This window comes from Hipposideros armiger, unplaced genomic scaffold (genome assembly GCF_001890085.2).
Source record: "Hipposideros armiger isolate ML-2016 unplaced genomic scaffold, ASM189008v1 scaffold_198, whole genome shotgun sequence".
In the NCBI taxonomy this organism is placed as follows: domain Eukaryota; kingdom Metazoa; phylum Chordata; class Mammalia; order Chiroptera; family Hipposideridae; genus Hipposideros; species Hipposideros armiger.
The window spans coordinates 704,178-727,210 of record NW_017731548.1 but is presented as its reverse complement, the minus strand read 5'-3'; positions in this window follow the sequence as shown (position 1 = coordinate 727,210).

Below are 23,033 nucleotides of genomic sequence, written 5' to 3'. Positions count from 1 at the left end.
TTCAGGAAACATCATGGGACAGGGCTAAAGGGAACCCCCAGAGTACTTGCAAGGGAGGGGCCAGGGCCAGGACAGCCAAGCGAGAAACCAGTCCAGGCTAGAATAGGACAACAGAAGGCATGTCTTCAGGAAGATGAAATTTAAAAACATGATGTAACTTTTTTGGGAAGATGAGGGCAGGAGAAGTGGTTTGAGGGGAGAAGAAAGAGCTAAACCCTTATCTCCCAAAGAGTAAAGTCAATAAGAAAAAACATAAAATGTAAAAATCAAGAAATAGAAATTCATATAACTTAGAGATTTAAGACTAACTACAAAAAAAAGGAACAGCCAAGGGATCAAATTGTTTCCCTGCTGAGTAGAAGGAGGTGGAAAGGGTAGGGTGAGAATGAAATGAACAGGGAATAAAGGATAGGGCCCTAGAAACTTTTTATTTCTTTTTTCATAATAAACATTGAAGAAGTATTTGACTTTTAAAAGAATGCATGAGGGCCGGCCGAGTGGCGCGTTCATTAAGAGTTGGCTTGGGAGCGCCAGCTCTAAGCAGTAGGGCCCCGGTTTGGATCCCACATGAGGGCCAGTGATGCTGCGCCCTCTACAGCTAAGATGGTGAACAACAGCTCGACCTGGAGCTGGGCTGCCGTGAGTCTCTAGCTACGGTGTAGGCTGCAGCCCCTGCTGCAGTGGGCTGCTATGAGCTACCATGAGTGGCCAGCAGCCAGCATGAGCCGCCGTGAGCAGCCGTTCAATGGCCGGTGAGCGACTGCCTCATCCGGGAAGAGCGCAATGATCACAATACCAACATGGGCCAGTGAAGTGACATCCTCCACAACTAAACTAAAGAACAAAAGGACAGCAACTTGTCTGTTCCCCTCTCCCAATTCCCCAATAAAATATTTTTTTTAAAAAAATGCATGAGTAAAACTTTGATACAAATTGAAATTAATTTTTTTGGAAATTACATTTTTTAAATGATACTGTGAATACCCTCAGATGAAACCTAGTTAACAGAGAGAGAAGCACATAATCCCCACAGAGCAGTGTGATAACTGCCATGAGAGAGGCACCTACAAGGAGTCGTGGGTGGATGCCCAGTGGGAAGGTCTAAACATCAAGCAGGGTTCCAAGGGTCAGTTCCTGGAGGCAGTGAGATTGCACTGAGTTTTGAAGGATGAGTCAGGGCTTGCTAGATTTAAAGGTAGGAAAGGAAATTGAAAGCAAAGAAATGTCAAATGTGAAATCATAGAAAAACAGAAACAGCAGGGCATGTTTGGGGAGCTTGTGAAGGGCACACGTGTGTGGTGGAATAGCAGGAGATGTGGCCAGAGTGGCCAGGTCATTAAGAGCATGTGGGTTAAGATAAGGAGTTCGCTTGGTATTCATTGATGGGTTCTAAGCAGGGAATGACATGAGTAGAATGACAGCAGTGTAAAAGATGAATTGAAATGGGACCTAGGGAGGAAGGGGGAGTTAGGAACTAATTGGGAGACTATCACAGTATAACCCTGCAAGAAGAAGAATAAAGCAGTGGCAGCTGTGACAGGAAGGACAAAATGGATTGCAGTCACTGAGCGATGGTGTGGAGAGCTGAAAGTGAGAGGGGGGAAACTGGTAAATCCTGGATGACTTCTGACTTAGGTGAACCAGAGGACAGAGGTGCCCTTCACGAAGACAGGGAGTACAGGATGAGGACTAGACCGGGAGGGAATATAATTCAAGTAGGCTGAGTTTGAATTGTTTGTAGGACGTCCAAGTGGAGATGCCCATGTAACAATTCAGCCAATGGGTTTGTCGCTCAGCCGAGGATGTGCTAAATTCATCACTGCACAGGTGGCAGCAAAATGCATCCACGTTTGAGAAGTCACCCAGAGAAAGAAGACAGTAAAAGAAACCGAAGGCTGTAGATGGATCCCTGGGAAACAGTAACCCTTAGTGAGTAGGTAGAAGGAACACAAATTGCAGAAAGATAACGCATATTCATATACATCCAAATCTGTGAATCTCTCAGGAAATTGTGACCTCATTACTCCCAAATAGTTTTCTGCTATCCTCCAGAAACCATGGTTTCACTGAGCTCAGGCAGTTTAGGAAAGGAAAACGAGAAAAAAAAAGAAAAACCTATTCCCCCTGTTGGCTGTCTAAGATACAGATGAAGAAAAAGTTTAAAATGACTCTCAGATGTATGAGCAACAGAACAGATATGAGCACAGGAAACTCAGGAAGAAGAGCAATTTGGGGAGAAGACTGTGAGCTCCATTGTTGACAAAAGCAGCAGTGGTCAAGGGCAGGACCACAGCAATCAGTAGATCACACTGCTACACAGTTGAAGCAGAATTAGGTATGTTTGGGAACTAAACACAAATTCAAGTTAACGACATAATTGGGCTAACTTTGAGAAGCAAATATATTAGTATTAAACATCAGTACCAAGTTCTAGTCATAGACTTGGGAACACAAAATAGTTATTCTAAAAAGGAAACTCTAGTTATTGAATTGAGATATTCCCTGTTACACCCCCCAACCTCCCGTCTCCTACTGGTGCTTCTCACTGGTTGAACCCAGAGTCCAGAGGGTCAGGAGATGCCGTTCATAGGGTCAGTTTCCCAGGACACGGAGGAGGATTGAGAAGGGCACACAGTGGATCTCACGGATGGTAAATGGAGAATAACAAGCATAAATATAACCCCCAGGATTTTGAATACACTGTACCAGTCCAGCTTTAAAAATAAGGTTTGTGTCTTCCTTTCAACTTATTCATGAGTCACTGCAATATCCACTCTACATTATTCTTTTTCTTTAGAATAACTATTTCAAATTTATTCCAGTCTTACACAAATGTGACTCTAGTCCTCATTGCTTGCTCCAAGTTGATGAATTTCCAGGCCACTAAAGATAGATTGATCTCAAAGGAACTTAAAAGCAACCCCAGTATTTCCCCTACTTTTTGTTGGGGTAAGCATCCAGCTCAACAAATGTTTACTGTGCACCCACACTGAGTCAGTTACCCTCAACACTAGTGACATAAGACACTCTCTCATTCTTAAGGCATTCACATTCCAGTGCCTTCTCAAGTGCCCATGTAATCAACACATGCTTTTTATTGACCACCTACTATGTGCTAAGCCCTGTGCTCTGGAAGAAGTGAATATTTTATACACCAGATGTTTATATCCCAAGCCCTTCCTGGGTTCCAACCTCTCTCATGTCCCAGCTGAATGACTCCATCCTTCTGTGTTTCAGTTTTCTTCTCAGTAAAGTGACTTACCTCCCAGGGTGGTTGGGAGGATTCAAGGAGGTAATATGCATGAGGCTGGCTGGAACATGGTAAGCATTAAATTCATATCAGGTATAATTATTTCCAGAGGCTACTACTGGGTAACTTATATGAAACACGTTGCCTTTTCACAAAGGCCCTAGCCTTCTATTTGGGTTTCTGGGGAGCACAGGGTTATCCTGTCTCAACAAGGAGTGGCTTCCTAGCCACGTACTTTGACCCCCTGCACAGACTTACAGCCTTACGGCACCAGAGCTAGCATAACCTGATCTCTAACACTGTAAATCAGAAATGATGTCTGGGTTAGAGCCACAGCACTGATAACAGCCACATATGACATGCGGGGCCTTGTGCAAAACATCCTCTGTCTCGTTGACTTCCAAGGTAAGCCTAGGAGGGAAATACTGTTATAACCCCACTTCCTGGATGTGGAAATGGTGGTTCCACATGACTATTTGTAACATTTCCCAAGGCTTATATGTGGAAGAGACAGAATCAGGCAGCCTGCGTCTTTTTTGTTTATTTGTTTTTACAATTTGATTATTTTCCATACGCTTGACAAATCTTGGCAGGTTGACCATAATCAGATGTAGAAAATATCTGAATCAAATAAAATCAAAGAAACCAAAAATCAACTGTAGCTTACTTATCTTTCCACCAATTTTTGAATACGATGTTTTCAGATCCTGCATCTTTATGGTAGGGGCTTTTAGATATACTTTCTTTTTAAAAAGTCTGGTTTTTATTCTCTCCTAATACTCATGCTTACACTCTTTAATCATGAGAGTTGGGAGTTATTTTCTTCTATAACTTTTTTTTTGGTCCTTCCACCATTTTTTTTTTAAGATTTTTATTGGGGGATTGGGGGGATGGGAACAGTGGTGAGGAATTGGGGGAAGGGGAACAGACAAGTTGCTGTTGTTTTGTTCTTCAGTCTAGTTGTGGAGGACGTTGCTTCACTGGCCCAAGTTGGCACCATCATTGCGCTCTGCAGCAGGGGCTGCAGCCTATGCTGTTGCCGGCGACTCACAGCAGCCCAGCTCCAGGTTGAACTGTTGTTCAGCATCTTAGCTGCAGAGGGCAGTGTCACTGGCCCTCATATGTGGGATCCGAACCCCGGGCCCTCTGGCGTCCCAAGCCAGTTCTTAACCAACGCGCCACTCGGCAGGCCCGACCATTGTTTTTTATTCCCAACCTCCTACTACTACCCCCTTTGGCAACCATCAGCTTGTTCTTTTTATCTATAAGTCTCTTTCTATTTTGCTTCATTTATTCATTTGTTTTGTTCTGTTTAGATTAAACATAGAAGTTAAATCATATTGCGTTTGTCTTTTTCTGTCTGACATTTTACTTAGCATAATACTTTCTAGGTCCATCCATGTTGTCACAAATGGCAAGATTTCATTTATTTTTATGGCTGAATAATATTCATATATATATATATATATATATATATATATATATATAATCCTATAATATTCCATGATAAGATAATATTCTATATATATGAAAATGTGATATGTCTATTTAGGTCCTCTGCTCATTTTTTTATTGGATGATTGGGGGGGAGTTAGGGTTAAGTTGTATGAGTTCCTTATGCATTTTGGATATTAAGCCCTTATCGAAAGGAATGTTTCCAAACTCATTTTATGAAGCCAGCATTACCCTGATACCAAGACCAGACAAAGACATTACAAAAAAAGAAAATTACCGGTCAATATCCTTGATGAACATGAACTTAGTAAAGTTGTAGGATACAGAATCAATATACAGAAATTGGTTGCATTTCTATACAACAATGATGAATGATCAGAAGGAGAAATTAAGAAAACAATCCCATTTACAATTGCATCAATAACCATAAAATGCCAAGGAAATAAATTTAACCAAAGAGGTGAATGACCTATACTCTGAAAAGTGTAAGACCTTGAAGAAGATAGAAATAAATGGAAAGATATACCTTCCTAATGGATTGTAAGGATTAATGTTGTTAAAATAGCCTTGCTATATACAGACTCAATGCAATTCCTATTAAAATACCAATGGCATTCTTCTCAGAATTAGAACAACTAATCCTAAAATTTATATGGAACCACAAACAACCCTGAATAGCTAAAGAAATCTTGAGAAAGAACTAAGCAGGAGATATCATGCTCTCTGATATAAAACTATACTACAAAGCTACAATAGTCAAAACAGCGTGGTACTGGCATAAAAACATATATATATATAGAGAGAGAGAGAGAGAGAGAGAGAGAGAGAATAGAATACACAGCCCAGAAATAAATGCTTACTTAATATGATCAATTAACCTATATTATTCTTATGGCAATGTCAATTAGCAAAAAATTCTGTAGGGGCGTGGGTTTAAGCATGCACTTGACTGTTAGTAATAGAAAACCCAATTCCAGTGACTTAAATAAGCAGGATTCACTCATGAGAAGTTTAGAGAGGGTACGCTGCTGACATTGTCAGCATTCAGAGACATCACAGCCAGAAACAGCTATCTACTAGGCTTTTAACTCATGCATTTCACCTCACGGCTGCAAGATAGTTGCTGCAATTCCAGACATCACGACTTTGAGGGGACATAGAGTCTGCCACCCCAAAATATGTCTTTTGGTATATTGATTATGTATTTTAAGCTGGTTGTTTTTAAGAAACAAGAGCCTCAGGAAGAACCTTTGAACCTTCACCCCCCACCCCCACCCCCTTGGCTGCCTAAAGGAATTCAGATAGAAAAATCTACTTAAAGAAAGAGAGCTATCACCTTACCATAATATAAGCTAAATGTGGCAGACAGGGAGAAACCAAGCAAAATCTGTTTGTTAGACTCCCTTCTGTGTCCCATTGCTTCTGTATGGCCCCTGGCAAGGATTTGTTTACCAAATGTTTGCTTTTTTTCATCTACCTATGAATTGCCTAGTTTCCCCCTGAAGTTCCAAATCCCTGCCTCTCTCTCCTTAGTCCAGAATGACATAGAAGCCTCAACTCCCCAATGTGTCCTCACGTCCGGTAGTCTAAGGGAACCCCTGTATGTACAAACATAATAAATTTGGTCATTTTCTCCTGTTAATCTGTCTCTACCCCTCTGACATTGCATATAGCTGTTACTATATCATTGACTATATTCCTTATGCTTTATTGTACATCTCTTGAATATATATATATATATATACCGGGGGTACCAAAAAAATGTATACAAGCTGTAGTTCACCATAATCAGAAGTGTCTGGACGCTAACGGTAACCACTTTGAGCACCTCTTTGTAATTGCAGAAGTCAAATGTCACTTGTGTTCATCTTTTGTTATTGGTATATATTGAGTATTACAATTTTAATACAGTTTTCCTTTCTTAAAATGTGTATATATGTTTTTGACACTGTGTGTGTGTGTGTATGTATATAATTATAGTTGACATTTGACATTTTTCTACATCAGCTTCAGCTGTGCAGCACAGTGGTCAGACATCTACACAGTCTATGACACAATCCCCTCCAATAAGTCCAGTACCCATCTGGCACCCTACATAATCTATACAACATTACTAATTATATTCCCCATACTGTATTTCACATTCCCGTGACTATTTTGTGACTACCAATTTGTATTTTCTAATCCCTTCCCCTTCTCTCTCATCCCCCAAACCCCCTCCCATCTAGCAGTCATCAGTTTTTTCTCTGTATCTCTGAGTGTATTTCTGTTTTGCCTCATGGTAATTTGATGATTAGACTAGACAGAAGAATTTAAAAGGGTAGAAGGAAAGTTATCTTTTCTTACCCCACACCTTCAAGGAAGGAGGAAGGCAGAATGGGAAAGAACAATGTTAACTGCACCTGTCCATTTTTATCGGGAGAGCAAATGCTTCCCTAGAAAGCTCAGCCAAATTCCAACTTTGTTTCATTGGCCACAAATAAAACACACTTCTAAATGTAAAAAAGATTTTGGAGGCACATATTTAGGCAGATATTCTTAACCTTAATAAAACCCAAGTTCTGGCAGCAAAAAGGAAGTGGGAAAATATTTAATAAGTAACTCAAACTGTCTGCCACAATTAAATATTATTTATAAATTATATAGTTTGTAACATTAGGTACTCAAAAGAAGCCCAATCTCACTGAATATTAGATAAATATATTAGATAAAGATTGGACAAATATACTCACTGAATATTAGATAAACACAAAGCAATGTTCCTTCACTCTTTTGCTTCAAATGAACCAAAGGGGTAGTGGGTCTATATTCACAAAGCCATTATCCTATCAATGGCTATCAACCCATTTCTTATAGTATCTAGAAGAACTGATCTAAAAGAAATATCTCGAGCCAAGAACATAATTCTGTTCTTTGCAGAATAACTATTTTGTGTTCCTAAATCCTAGTAATTACTAGGGCTCATTTTTAGTACTTATATTTAATATTAACATACTTGCTTCTCAAAACTAGCCCAATTATGCTGTTAACAAACATATTTAGTTCCCAAATATACCTAATTCTGCATTAACTATGTAAGACTGATCTACCGATTGCCATGGGAAGGCAGCAGCACTAGGGTTTAGGAATCTGGATCCACAGAATTTTTATTATAATTAGAAATACTCAGTAAGATGTCCCTAGATGTGCCATTTTGATCAGTTATAAAAGATAACATACCATAGACCAAGAGATATTACATTCCAATTATTGCCTTATATCCACTGACCCTACTGCTTGTGCTAATGAATAGCTGCCAAATAATAGTCATTTAACAGAGAAGGGGAGCACAGAAGCCACATTTCAGACTTCGCTATGGCAGTAATTCATCCACTGTACATACCCAGCATGATGTGTGACCTTCAGTTGCTGTCATTTCAGTGAGTTTTTAATGTTTTTACCATTGTTTTATTCCACATTACATTGCATCTATTATTCATGTGAATTCTGGAGCAAAACTAATCTTCCTGCCACATCATCTTGTTTTTCTGTCACACTCCCTTTCTGGTCATTTCTGCCCAGAGTGCTCTTGATGGAAGCATTTGTTATACAATCAGGTGCAATGTAAAACTTGTTCTATGGGTTTACTTTGGCAGTTGCTCAGGAAGGGGAAGGAAAATCATATTTTAGAATGCAAAGTTTAAAATTTGATCAATTCATGTACAGAGACAATGATGTTTCCCAGGCAGCTTATTGCAAAACACTGAGTGCTATTCCATTTAGTAATACTATTCTATGTTTTAGTTCATCAGCATTGTTGAAATGTAACAGAAAAAGATTCCATGATCATAGTGAACCACAATAGACTATGGGCTAAACTTTTCTGATGCTTCAAAAATTAAAAGTTTGAAATGAGGTTGTATGATCATCAAGGAAGGAGCCCGGGTCCCTGAGGGCCTTGAGGGCCAGCTGTGGGCTGTCTACTTGGAGATTTCTATGCAATATCTGTCTTGCTGAAACCATTCCTGTTGTGGATCTTTATTAATCACAGTAAAATACAACGCTAACAGATAAAAGCCCAAGTAAAAACAGTAATAATAGCTAAGATTTATTGACCCTTTACTTTGTTAGGTACTGTGCAGAGCACTTTCTTGCATTACATTGTATTTAATCTTCACAACAACCCTATGAGGCAGGACTATGATTTTACAGAGGAGAAAACTGGAACTTGAGGGAGCTAACTGACTTACTAAGGTGATGCAGTCAGCAGGTGGTGGAAACGGGATTCAAGCCCAGGCACCTGACTCCAGCATCCATGCTCGGAACATAAACTGTGGTAGGAAATAGCTTTGTAATTTTGACTCATGCTTCCTCTGTACAGTACATCTATCCCATTTCAAGCGATAATTTGGCTTCATTTTTTGGACCTTCCCCACTTCCAAATGCCCCACCTGTTAAACAACTATTTACTTTAATAGGTTAATACTCTGTGTTATCCAAGGTTAAGGAAGGGAGGGCTGACATTTATTTTGATGGAGCATACATATAATTGGCTTGTGTTTTGCAGCAAAGACATAATTTCATTTTCCTTACTGCTGTACAATTGTGGGGGGGTGCAAAGAAGCAAAAAACAGAGACAACATCTTGAAGAATGATTCAGTAAGAAGGGAAGTGGTCAGAGAAAACTCTGCAGCCAGTACTGTACAAATGTACTTCTCTGCAATGTCATATTTAAAGTACTTTGTAGATCATTAGCTAGAGGAAAAAAGAAAAACAAGCTTAAAAATGCAAAAAGCAGAGTGCCTTTTCTAAGAAATTAACCAAAACAAGCTTTGTTGAACTAAGAAGCCAGGATACATTTGTTTCTCCCATTATTATAATGAAAACATTATTGGGTTGTCGGAAAAGTCATGACATATTTTGTCTATATTTTTCAAAGGTCATTTATTTATATAAAAAACAAAGATCAATCAATGATATGTTGCCCGTTTTGCTTGGTAACCTTTTGCCATCTTTCAGTGAGCTTCATAATTCCTCGTTCATAGAAGGACCTGCCTTTACTTGTGAAAAACTGAACAAGGTGCTGATTTACAGCCTCATCTGAATTGAACGTTATACCATGCAAGGAGTTTTGAAGAGAATGAAACAAGTGAAGTCTGACAGCGCAAGGTCAGGCGAGTATGGTGGGTGTGGTGACACATCCCATCCAATCTCCAATAATTTTTGATGGGTGATCAAACTTGTGTGTGGTCTTGCATTGTCGTGATGGAACACAATTCCTTTACGATTAACAAGCTCTTGACGTTTCTGGATGATGGATTCATTCAAACTGTCCAATTGCCAACAGTACAAATTCAAATTGATTGTTTGGTTCCTTGGTAGGAGCTCAAAAAACACGACACCTTTAAAATCCCACCACACTGAGAGCATAACCTTCCTCTGATGAATGTCTGCTTTCAGTGTCATTTGAGGCGAATCATCATGTTGGGACCAAGACCGTTTGTGCACCACACTGTTGTAAACAATCCATTTCTCGTCACCAGTTATCAGTCGCTTCAAAACGGGATCGTTTTCTTCACATTTAATGAGCATGTAGCAGATGTTTATATGCGCCGTCAAATGAACTTCTTTAAGTTCATGTGGAACCCAAATATAGAGCTTGCTTATATATCCCAGCTTCTTCAGGTGGTCGTGAATGCTTGAATGATGGATGTTCAATGTTTCTGCAATCTTTCATGTCATGTAATGTGGATTTGACTCGATCAATGCCTTTATTTTGTCATCATCAAACTCGGTGGGCCTCCCTGACTGAGGAGCATCGTTGAGATCAAAATCACCAGCACGGAATTTTGTGAACCATCGTTGGCATTGACGTTCTTGTAGAGCATTGTCACTGTGAACTTTACACAACTTTTCACAAGTTTGACACGCGTTCTTCCCTTTATGGAAGTAAAACAGTAAAATACGGCAAAAATGCACATCTTCAACTTGTTGTAAAATCTCCAAAACTCAACCAAATAGCTCAATATTTTTTTAGAATGAAGCTAGAACTGTCAGCTATAATATGACATAGCACTAACATAGATGCGAATGACCCCAGTACTTACAAATATGAATTAGTGCCACCTGTCACAAACATGTGTCATGACTTTTCTGACAACCCAATAGTTTCTAAACTGAGATAAATTTCTTTCAGCTTCTTCCAGGATTTTTGACAAAAGTCTGAAACGTTATTTGGTTTCTAACAATGGTAGTTTTTTCTTCATCAATTATTTTCAGTAAATATTTATTGGACTCTATTAGGTGTCAGGCATTGTGTTAAGCTCAAAGATGGGTATGAAGATAAAGAAGACACTGCCCCTCCCTTAGCCAAGGCACACAAGGAAAATGCAGTGTGGGTTGGGGGCCAAGTGATGTGCAGTAGATGTGCAGCAGATGGGGCAGGAGTCATCTGCGGGGGACGTAACTCAATGGCTACTGTTGTTGGCTAAGAGGTTTGGACAACAGCCAATGGCATGGAGAGCCACCAAAAGATTTTAGGCAGAGGAGTAACATCAGTTTCATTTTAAAACTCTAATTCCACACAGGAGCATGAAAAATGGATTAAATCAGATTAGAATGGAGGCAGGCATTCTAGTTAGGAAAGTAAACTACAATAACCCAGGAGAAAGGTAATTAGAGCCCAAACCAAAGCAGTGGAATGGGATTAAAAAAGGATGGAATGAGACGAGAGCTCATAGAGAAAATCAACATGGTTGGTGTCTGAAAAGGGGAGAGAGGGTATTGGAGAGGGAGAGGATGAAATCTATGAAGGTTTTTGGATTTATGTCTTGCTGCACTAATTGTGGTATTTTAGAGATATTAGAGGTAGAAAGGAAAGAGCACCTACAAGCTTGGGCTGCTGAGAAATAATTTTTTTCTTGGCTCCACCTCTGAGCAGCAGTGGACAAGTCATGTTAATTTCTTAAAACTCAGTTTCTTCATCTGTAAAATGAGAATAGATTTTTCTTAGAATTTTTAAATGAGAATGAAATAAGGTAACATAAGAAAAAAGCAAATTAAATAAGACCTGGAATAAAATAGGACCTATGTCACTCAAGGTTTTGTTCAGGAAACAGAAACCACACAAGGTATATCAAGCACAAAGTATTTCATACAGGGAACAAGATGTCTACAAAATAATTAGAAAGACTAGAGGAATGACTGTCAAAGTCATTGGAATTTTAGGTATGCTGTTGCAACTATAATCTGGAGATCAGGAAGCTGGTGTTGCTGCCAGGAGGCTGCAAGAAATAGCTGTCAATGTCACAGGTGCTGTGCCACTCCCAAACTAGTGATTGGCAGTGAAATGTGAAGCCATCACTGCAAAACTCTTATCTGCCTAGAGCCACATGTCAGCCAGCACTGCTGCTGGAGGGAGAATGGCTCTCCCTTCCCTTCCCCTCCCAAATGCATGCATATACATTTCTTTGATAGAAAATCAATTGCATCCATAACTCTACCTGTAATTCCCAGGTTTCTGGCCCCTGAAATATAGAGCAAAGCATAGAAGATAGTGGAAATGAATGGTTACCAATAAATGATTGTTGATACCCAGCTCATGTCTTAATAAATGTGATTTTAGATATAGAGCTCATCTAAACAGGGGGAAAGCAGGTTTGGGAGTGGACATGATGAATTCAGTTTGGAACATTTTGACTTGGAAGAGCCTATAGGACATCCAGACAGCTCTATATGGATAGTTAATTTAGGACATAAGTCAGGGATATAAATAAAGATTTAGGAGTCACCATTTTAGTAGTTTAGCTTAATTAAATCATGCAATGTGAATGGCCTCCACTTACACACACCCAGTGAGAGTATACAGATTGAGAAGACACTAATACCAAGCATAGAGCCCTTGGGTCTACCAGCATTAAGGGATGGACAAAGGTAGAGGAGCTCACAAAAAAGACAGAATTTTAAGAAGGAGCCTGTGGTCTGCAGGATGCTAGCCAGTACTTTGTTGAGAATTTTTGCATCTATACTCATCAAGGATATTGGCATATAATTTTCTTTTCTATTCTTTTTTTTTCTTATCTGGCTTTGGTATCAGGGTACTGCTGGCCTCATAAAATGAATTTGGAAGTATTCCCTCCTTTTCAATTTTTTTTTAAGAGTTTGAAGATGATTGGCATTAAATCTTCTGTAAATGTTTGGAAGAATTCACCAGTGAAGCCATCTGGTTGGGCTTTTTGTTGTTTTTAATTATTGATTTAATCTCTTTACTCATGATTAGTCTGTTCATATTTTCTGTTTCTTCATGTTTCAGTCTTGGTAGGCTGTGTGTATCTAGGCATTTATCCATTGTTCTAGGTTGTCTGATTTGTTGGCATATAGTTGTTCCCAGTAGTCTCTTATTTCTGAGTATCATTTGTAATGTTTCCGCTTTAATTTATAATTGTATTTATTTCAGTCCTCTTTCTTTTTCTTGGTAAGTCTTGAGAAAAAAAAAACTGGAGATATCACACTTGCTGATTTCAAAGTATACTGCAAACCTACGGTAATCAAATTAGCATGTTATTGGCATTAAAACAGACTAGTCCAATGAAACAGAATTGAGAGCTCAGAAATAAAGCCAAGCAAATATAGTCAATTAATATTTTTCAAGGGGGATTAGAATATTCAGTGAGGAATATACTCTCTTCAATAAATGATTTTTGTAAAACTGAATATCTACACTCAAAACAATGAAACTGGGTGGAAAAAATGGGTGAAGGTGTTCAAAAGATACACATTTCCAGTTATAAGATGAATAAGTTCTGGAGAGGTAATGTATAGCATGGTGACCATAATTGATGATACTTTATTTGTATATTTGAATGTTGCTAAGAGAGTAGATCTTAAAAGTTCTCATCACAAGAAAAACATTTGTAACTATGGGAGGTGATAAATGTTAATTATATCTTAATAAAATTGGGAGGAGGTAAACATATCAATTAACACAGAGACATAGAAAAGAAAGGAAATTGGACTCCTATCTTACACCACTCATAAAAATTAACTTGATATGGATTAAAGATTTAAACATAAGACATGAAACTGTAAAACTTTTAGGAGAAAACATAGGTGTAAAGATCTTTGACATTGCTCTTGGCAATGATTTTTTAAATATGATAGCAAAAGCAAAAACGACAAAAGCAAAAATAAATAAGTGGGACTACATCAAACTAAAAATTTTCCACAGAGCAAAAGAAACAATCAACAAAATGAACAGATAACCTATGAAATGGGAGAAAATATTTGCAAACCATATATCTGATAATGGGCTAATATCCAAAATATACAAGGAACTCAAACAACTCAACAGTAAAAAAAAATCCAATTTTAAAATAAGCAAAGGACCTAAATGAACATTTTTCTAAAGAAGGCATACAACTGGCCAACAGGTAAATGAAAAAGTGCTCAACATAGCTAATCATCAGGGAAATGCAAGTCAAAACCACAGTGAGGTATCTATCCCCTCACACTTGTTAGGATGGCTGTTATCAAAAAGATAAGAAATAACAAGTGCTGGTGAGGATGTGGAGAAAATGGAACCCTTGTTCACTGTTGGTGGGAATGTAAACTGACGTAGCCACTGTGGAAAACAGTATGAACTTTCCTCAAAAAATAAAAAAGTAAAACCATCATATGACCCAGCAATCCCACTTCTGGGTACATATCCAAAGGAAATGAAATCAGTATCTTGAGATATCTGCACCTCCATGTTCACTACAGCATTATTCACAATAGCCAAGACATGGAAACAACCTAAACACTCGTCAAAAAATGAATGGCTGGGCCGGCTGAGTGGCTCAGTTGGTTAAGAGCTCGCTCAAGAGTTTGAGCTCTGAGCAACAGTGGTTCGAGTCAGCCCGAGCTGAGCAGCCGCNTCTTGAGATATCTGCACCTCCATGTTCACTACAGCATTATTCACAATAGCCAAGACATGGAAACAACCTAAACACTCGTCAAAAAATGAATGGCTAAAGAAAATGTCACACACACACACACACACACACACACACACACACACACACACACACACAGGAATATTATTCAGCCATAAAAAAAGAAAGAAATTCTGCTATTTATGACAACATGGATGAAATTTGAAGTCATTATGCTAAATGAAATAAGTCAGACAGTGAGAGACAAATACTGTATGATCTCACTTAATGTGGTATCTGAAAAAGATAAACTCATATAAACAAAGATTAGATTGATTATTGCCAGGGTATGTGGAGTAGGGGGAATGGGGAGATGTTATTCAAAGTGTACAAAGTTTCAGTAATAAGGATCTAATGTACAGCGTGGTGACTATAGTTAACAATATTGTAGTGTATACTTGAATATTGCAGTGTATACTGAGTAGATCTTAAAATTTCTCACCATAACAACAAAAAGATAGCATTAATTATGTAAGGTGATAGTTGTGTTGACTAACCTTACTGTGGTAATCATACTGCAATATATGAATGAATCAAATTATCACATCACATACCTTAAATTTACACAATGTTGTATGTCAGTTATATCTCAGTAAAGCTGAGAAGAAAAAGAATGCTAGCCAGAAGTCAAATCAAGCAAAGAACTAAAACATTCCATTGGCTTTGTCAACTTGGATGTTATTGTTCACCTTGGCATCTTCAGTTTCAATAACAGAGGCAGACTAAGGTTGCAGTGTCACAAGTAGAGGGATTCTTGGGTGTGGGCTCTTTCAAGAAGCTTGACCATTGAGGAAATAGATGGAACAGGGAGATAAAGTATTTTTTTAAATAGCTCTAGATCATGAAAAGAACTACTAAAATGTTAATAAAGCTCTTTTGCATTATAACTATCTTTGGTAGCTATATATCTATATCCATATATTCTAAAATAGTTCCTTAAATCTGAGACAATGATCACCTAATATGATAATAGTTATTCTGGGTGATGTAATTTTTTTCTTTTTTTTTTCACTTTCTTCATAGCTTGAATTCTTTATAATAAGCTTAAATCCTTTAAACAAAGGCAATTTGCATTATCCCTATAGCAAAACAAATTTACTCCACACTTAGGGTGAGTGCTATTTAAGGTTGTTTTATACAAATGGTGTCTTTATTAATAAAATCTAGGCTAAAAAAACCAGTTTCTATGTAGCTACTAGACTTTTTTCTGGGCTCACACTTTTTAAAAGTAATTATGATATTAGAATGTCTAAAGAGAAATATAGGATGAAGGAGATTGGAAATTAACCCTTTAACATTATTCCACATGGCTAGAATCTGACATTGAATGCTAGCTTCACAATTTAAGATTCAGAATTTTGAGAAGGAAAGAAACAAAGAGACCATAGTTCAGTGCCTTAAATTAAATATGGAAACTGTGTTTCAGTAAAGACCTGGCTAAAACCACATTGTTGGAAGAATGAGAAGAGGAAGTCAAATCCTGAATCCCTAATTGATGCTTACCCACAAGGCCACATGGCTTATGAGAGATGCAGGGAGCTTGGAGAGCCTCAGAAAAGGCTGAAGGCTGGAACAAAAGGAGGTAGAATGAGAGGTCAGAGGATTTGGGATTATTTAACTTGGAAAAAAAGAGACTGAAGGGATGCCTAATAATTTTCCGGTACAAAAGGAACGATCTTTTTTATCTCTCCTGATAAAATAGATAATAAAAATTTTCTCCACGTTTATGCTCACGCTGTTCTTTCTATTGAAAATGTTGCTTTCCTTTACTCTCCACCTACCCAAATATAGACCCCCTTCAATGTCGTTAGACAAGCCCCACCTCTTTGTAAACCTTCCCATGATGAGTCCATTTCACATTGAACTTGATCTTCTCAGCTCTCCTGCTTTAGAACTATGATTGGGACCACAAAGATTGATACATGAATGCCCAGTATGCCTAATTGTTTCAATAGGGTATGTCTTGCTCCTTCAGAGAGATCTATCCCAAGCCTTCAATTTGTAACCCTCTTGACTTCTGTCATGATCTAGCATAAAATTGACCTTAGTAGATACTCAATAAATACTTGTAGAATTAAATTCAACCATGACATTGTAATTTATGTTAAATGTGACATATGAGTTTCTCCTAATGATGAATATTATTATTAAGTGGGATACAAAATATTCTATAAACTTTACAAACATATATATTATCTAGAAACTTTAAGATCTAGAGGCACAACGATACACAGATGAACTGCAATCTTTTTTAAGTCTGAACCTTATGATTCTGCATTATCTACATTGAATTAGAAAGTATGTATATCTCAAATATAGTTTACTAAGAAATGAATGTAGAGATTTCAGCTATCTCTAACATTGATTCAAACCATTGCAGAGTAAAACTGATGAATCACTCAATTGATGAGACATTTGTAATGATCTTTCATAACCCATAAATAAAATAAATAAATCAACTGAATGGTTGATTTAATGGTCTTATAACTGGAATGTTCTAGTTCTATCTTAGTAATGAGAACCATATGCTAAAAGCCACATGTATTGCCCTACTGTACAAAAGATAATGGATTATAGACACGTTCACTCTTTATGAATGGTTAATCTATTACCTCTGGTATTTATAAAATGTCATTTTTCTCATGAATTTTTCCATAGGCCATTTTTCCAATTTTTTTATTCCTACATATGCATTTACTGAAGTCAGTGATACACTAGAGAAGAGAGGCTATCACTAAATAATGTTGGCAGATGGAAAGAAGAAAATCATTTATAAGATACCACACTGCTGCATATTTTAAAAGATCATTCTTAAGGATCTCTACTATTTTTTGAAATAACACCACTCTAATTTCAAGCTTCCAAGGGTTTCACTTACACTATAAAACATATGCATGGGGATTTGCCCTTTTCTTAGCATGTTAATATATTACTATAATAAATATGATATTTGGAATAATGAATTACCTACTCTCCAGTAGAGCTCATTAAAATTTTGCCTCTCAAATTGTCTTCCTGAGAGGTAGACCTCTTTAAAAAATTAATGGAAGTCATGAATTGCGTCTGTGAAATTTGTCGCATCTCCTTTCAGTAACAGCTATAACCTTTCTATAGACAAAAACAGTGTTTCATGCCTTCTGGGAGTTTTCCATGTCAAAAATGTAAAATCCAATTTAATTTTAGAATAAATAAATGCCATTTAAAGTATGACACAGATTAATGAAAGGAAAGAACCAACGTGTCTTTGTCACTTCAATGTATTTCAAGTTTCTACTTTCCATGATATAGGGTGACTTGAAAAACAGCTGTGCTCTACAGCAGGATTTGAGAGGTTCCCTAGACTGGAATATAGAACCCTCCCAATGGAGAGATGGGTTTACAATGAAGTTAAAGAAGCTGACCCTTCAGGGCCCCACCCTTGCACAGAGCTATAAATGCCACAAATTGCTGAGCTGTAGCGTCCTAGGGGGTGAGCAAGCCAGGTTTTAATCAGGGAACATTCTTATGTACTCATTTCTGGTAAATTGCCTAAAGCAGATTCTCAACCTGTGGGACGCGACCCCTTTGGGGGTCGAACGACCCTTTCACAGGGGTCGTCTAAGACCATCGGAAAACAAAAAGATATTTACATTACGATTCATAACAGTAGCAAAATTACAGTTATAGAGTAGCAACAAAAATAATTTTATGGTTGGGGGTCACCACAACATGAGGAACTGTATTAAGGGGTCACGGCATTAGGAAGGTTAAGAACCGCTGCCCTAAAGAGTTCTCTGAACCTTCAAGCTTTCCACAATTTGCTGTGATTTATTTTCTCATTTTAACTAAGATTGCTGTTGTAACTTTTTTTTTTCCTTAGAGGGATCCCCAAATCATGTAAGTTTCAGGCCCTACAAAACCTGAATCTACCCCAGCTAATGGGAGAAAGGATTTCTTTGCAAAGAAAATTTGTTTCAAAGAATCTTTTTAATCGATATTTTCTGAGAGTCATTAGTGTCACCAAATGCCCAGATGTAATTTGTGTGAATGTAGACAAATGGTCTGCAGAAATTATCATTTGGATATCACTGAGCTTGAGAGAAAAATGAGAGCCCTAATTTAGATGTGGCAGCATGAACCCTTATAATAGGAGGGTCAGTGCAACAGCAGGGACCCAGCAGATGTTAATTCCAATCTTATTATACTACTAAACTAGGGACTCCTACAGGGTCTGCACCAGGTTCAGAAGCATCAAGTAAAAGTCAAGGGAAAAGGTATGCTGTATCCTGAAACCGTTCAGCAAAATCTGAGCTCAGTGACATTGAGAAAATCCAGCAGCCAGTGCACACCATGACAAATAATGTGGCACAGAGATTCAAGCCAGTATGAGAAAAAAGGATATCAAAGAATTACAGGAGCTTATGAAGACCATATATCCTACCGTCTCTAGTCTGCTGAGATAACGCATCACAACTAGAACATGGACTTACTTTTGATCTACTGATACTTGTCAATTATCCTGCAAGAGGTGGACTAAGCACATAAATGGTCAGCACCCATTTAGGAAAAAATTTCTCTCACTTTTAATTTCATGACTTGCTAACATCTCCTATAGAAAATTCTTCAACTTTAAATAATAAGATATGGTAGTCCCCCATGGTAGAATGGAATATGTTGTTTTTGCAAATAAATTATTTAAAAATAACTTCTATCATCTGCATGAAATAAAGTTTCAATATTTAAAATAAATCTTTTTTTTTTTAATTCTCTACAAAACTTAAAAAGTCAGAAGACAATCTCTTCCAAGAAAAAAGCACAATTTCTCAGTCTAATAGGTAAAGGCATTGGTGGTGGCGAGTCAGGGGAGGTGAGAAGAGGTGGGGAGAAAATGGAGACAGGGGAGATAAAGGTCAAAGTTAAAGCTTGTGAGAAGATTAGTTGACTTTCTCAGGAGAAATCGGCTACTAGTCAATGCCTTCGGATAGCACGACTCCATCCAAGTAGAGGCCATCTAAGGGTCTCTGATACACTTTCAAAGTATCAAAAACTCAAAACTACTTTTATAATAATACAAAACACTATTTGCCTTTTTCATTGTGTTGTTTTGCACTGAAGGTGCAAAAGCAATGGTGGGTAAAACTTGGTGACTTAGCATAAATGAAGGCTGTGGCCCCACACTGTACTAGTGTATGTACTCGTTTTATGGCAAATCATTGCACTAGTATAATGTACACTGAACTTCACTGCCACTCACTGGCAGAACAAAGACGCCAGAGAAGAGTTTCACTTTAGGGTTTGCATGATGAAGCAATACAAATTACTAATTGTATTAAATATCAGTCCTTGAGTATACATCTTTTTAATATTCTGCTTGGTGAAATGGCAAGTATGCAAAAAGCACTACTACTGCAAACTGAGGTATGATGGTTGTCTCAAGGAGAAGCACTTGCAAGATTGTTTGACTTGTGAGCTGAACTAGCAATTTTTTTCAGAGAATACTATTTTTACTTGAATCAATGAAGAACTGTGTTTATTAAGACTTGGGTATTGGGCAGACGCTTTCTCAACAATGAACCAAGAGAAGACTATCACTTCAAGGAAAGCAATCACCAGTCTTCTTGCCAATGACAAAATTCAAGCTTTGAAGGTGAAATTAGAATTTTATAAAAACGGTGTAAGCTTGACAGCTTTCCAATACTTAAAGACTTCTGATGAAATTAATAGTGATATTAACATATAATATTTATATTGTATAATGAAATATGCCAACATTTGAAGGATCTGCATGACACAGTGACTCAATATTCTAAATGTTACGAAATCATACATGGGTAAAACATCTATTCAAAGTACAAGATAGACCAATAAATTTTAATGTAACAGAATTTTAAAAGTTCATTGACATGGTTTCACATTTCATTCAGCAACTCACCCTAGGAAACTACCACTTGGTGTCATATCTAAAACTAGCCACAACTATCTGAAAAGGCTACTAAAATATTCCCTTTTTCAAGTAACTATCTGTGTGAAGCTGGGATTTCTTAACACGTCAGCCAAAACAACATGTCACAACAGACTGATAGTGGCTTTAAAATATGTCCATAGATTCTCTGACAATCCTTTCCTCTAAAGTTGTTTTCTGTAGACCAGGCTTAATGACTCACTTCTAGTATGTAATTAGAATGTGACAAAAGTGACAATATGTGACTTATCATAAAGGTAATGTGGTTTTCTCCTTGCTCTCTCTCGGAGAACCCGGGGGAAGCCAACTGCCATGTTGTGAGAACACCAAAAGATTTGAGAATGGAAGCCTTGGTTGAAAGGTCAAAGGTCAGGCCAAATGTCTGGATATTGATAATGTGAAATCGGGATTCTCTTTAGTTAATTTCAAGATTCAACTACTGCTCAATACAACATAAGGCTTCTTATGGGTCGTAGATCATAGATTACATCAAAAGTTGGCTAAATATGGTCCACTCCCTGCTTTCAGAAAGTTTTATTGGAATACAGCCAGACCTATCTGTTTACATATTGTCTATGGCTGTTTGGGGCTAAAATAGCAGAGTTGAAGAGTTGTAATAGAAACTGGATGGCATATGACCAGAAAAGCTTAAAATAGTATTTGGCCATTTACAGAATAAGTTTGTTGACCCTTCTATTCCATCAATGGTCTTCAATATGTTTCTATCCATTTTCCCAATGAAATTCCAAGGAATGGCTTTTTTCAGAGATCTGAAACTTTCTCTAGGGGAGGCTGTTCCATGCCTTTCTCTTAGCTTCTGGTGTTTCCAGCAATTCTTGGCATTCCTTGTCTAGAAGACACATCACTCTAATCCCTGCCTTCACCTTCACATGGCTTTCTCTCTCCGTGTCCAGACATATAGAATTAAGGGACTACCCTACTCCATTGTGACTTAAATCTCAATTATATCCCAACAAACCTATTTCCAAATAAGGTCACATTCTCAGGTACTAAGGGTTAGGATTTCAACATATCTTTTCAAAAGCTGCAATTGAACCCATACATTCATAAATTTAAAAAAATGTAAGAAAGAATTTTAAGCAAAGAAATTGGTAAACATGTGAGTAAAACTAAAAATTGCCTGCATGGAACTGTGAAGAAACACCTAAACTGAGTTAAAAATAAAACTAAAATATGGAAAAAATATATATATAAAATAGAGTAGCATCAAAGCTCAAGTTATCTAAGATATTTGAAAGAAAGTTAAAGATATTGAATAATTTTAGACTTTCAATCAAATATGCAGTTTAACAATTTAAGATTAACATCCAAGAGAACAGAAATTGAGAGTATATCTTCTAAACAGTAATGCAAAAAATGTCGTTCCAAAAAAAGAAAGAAAATGACATTAAACATACACACTTGATAAGCTGATAGATATAATTCCAAATACATAAATAATCATGTTAAATGCAAGGGCACTAACCTCATCAGTTGTGAAGCCAAGATCATCAACTAGACAAGAGGTGTTACAAGAATAATACCTAAAATATAAGGATACAGAGACCTTCATAAAAAGATAGAAAAAACTGTATTAAACCAATCTTGCTGCAGATATATTAGCATCAGAGAAAACACTTTAAGGCAAAATCATTATCTAGAAATAAAAAGAGATATAATAAAATAATAAAAAGTTAAAATTCACAAGATGATAGCCAATTCTAAGTTTCTATGCACCTGACAATATGGTCTCAAATATAGAAAAGCTAAAATTACCAGATTTACCACGAGACAATCTACCATTACAGTAAACTAATCAAGACAAAAATCATTAAGAATATAGGAGATTTTATGAGTTCTATGTTGATCAAATTAGACTGAAGATACCTATTGCATATAAAAATGAAGATGCCAAGTAGGCCTTTCTGGAGAGAAACAAAGTTTCAGACATCGATTAGAGAATCATTAGCTTAAAGATTATATTTTAACCACAAGATAAAGTCACCTAAAAAAGGTGTCTGTTGATAGAGAAGGGAACTAATCCAGGGAGAACTCCAAATTTACAGGTCAAGGTGAGCAGAAGGAAGGCAAAGGAAATTGAGAATGAGTGGCCAATGAAGTGTAAGGAAACCAGGGGAGTGTAGTGTCAGGGACACCAAGGTAAGCTTTTCTAGAAGGAAGAAGTGATCAACGTATCAATTAGATAAGAACAGAGACGTGGTGGTTGAATTTGGCAGTATGAAAATCATTATTGGGCTGGCCGAGTGGCATGTTGGTTAGGAGCTGGCTTGGGACGCCAGAGGACCCTGGTTCAGATCCCACATATGAGGACCAGTGACACTGCCCTCTACAGCTAAGATGCTGAACAACAGCTCGACCTGGGGCTGGGCTGCCGTGGGTCACGGGACTCCTACAGGGTCTGCACCAGGTTCAGAAG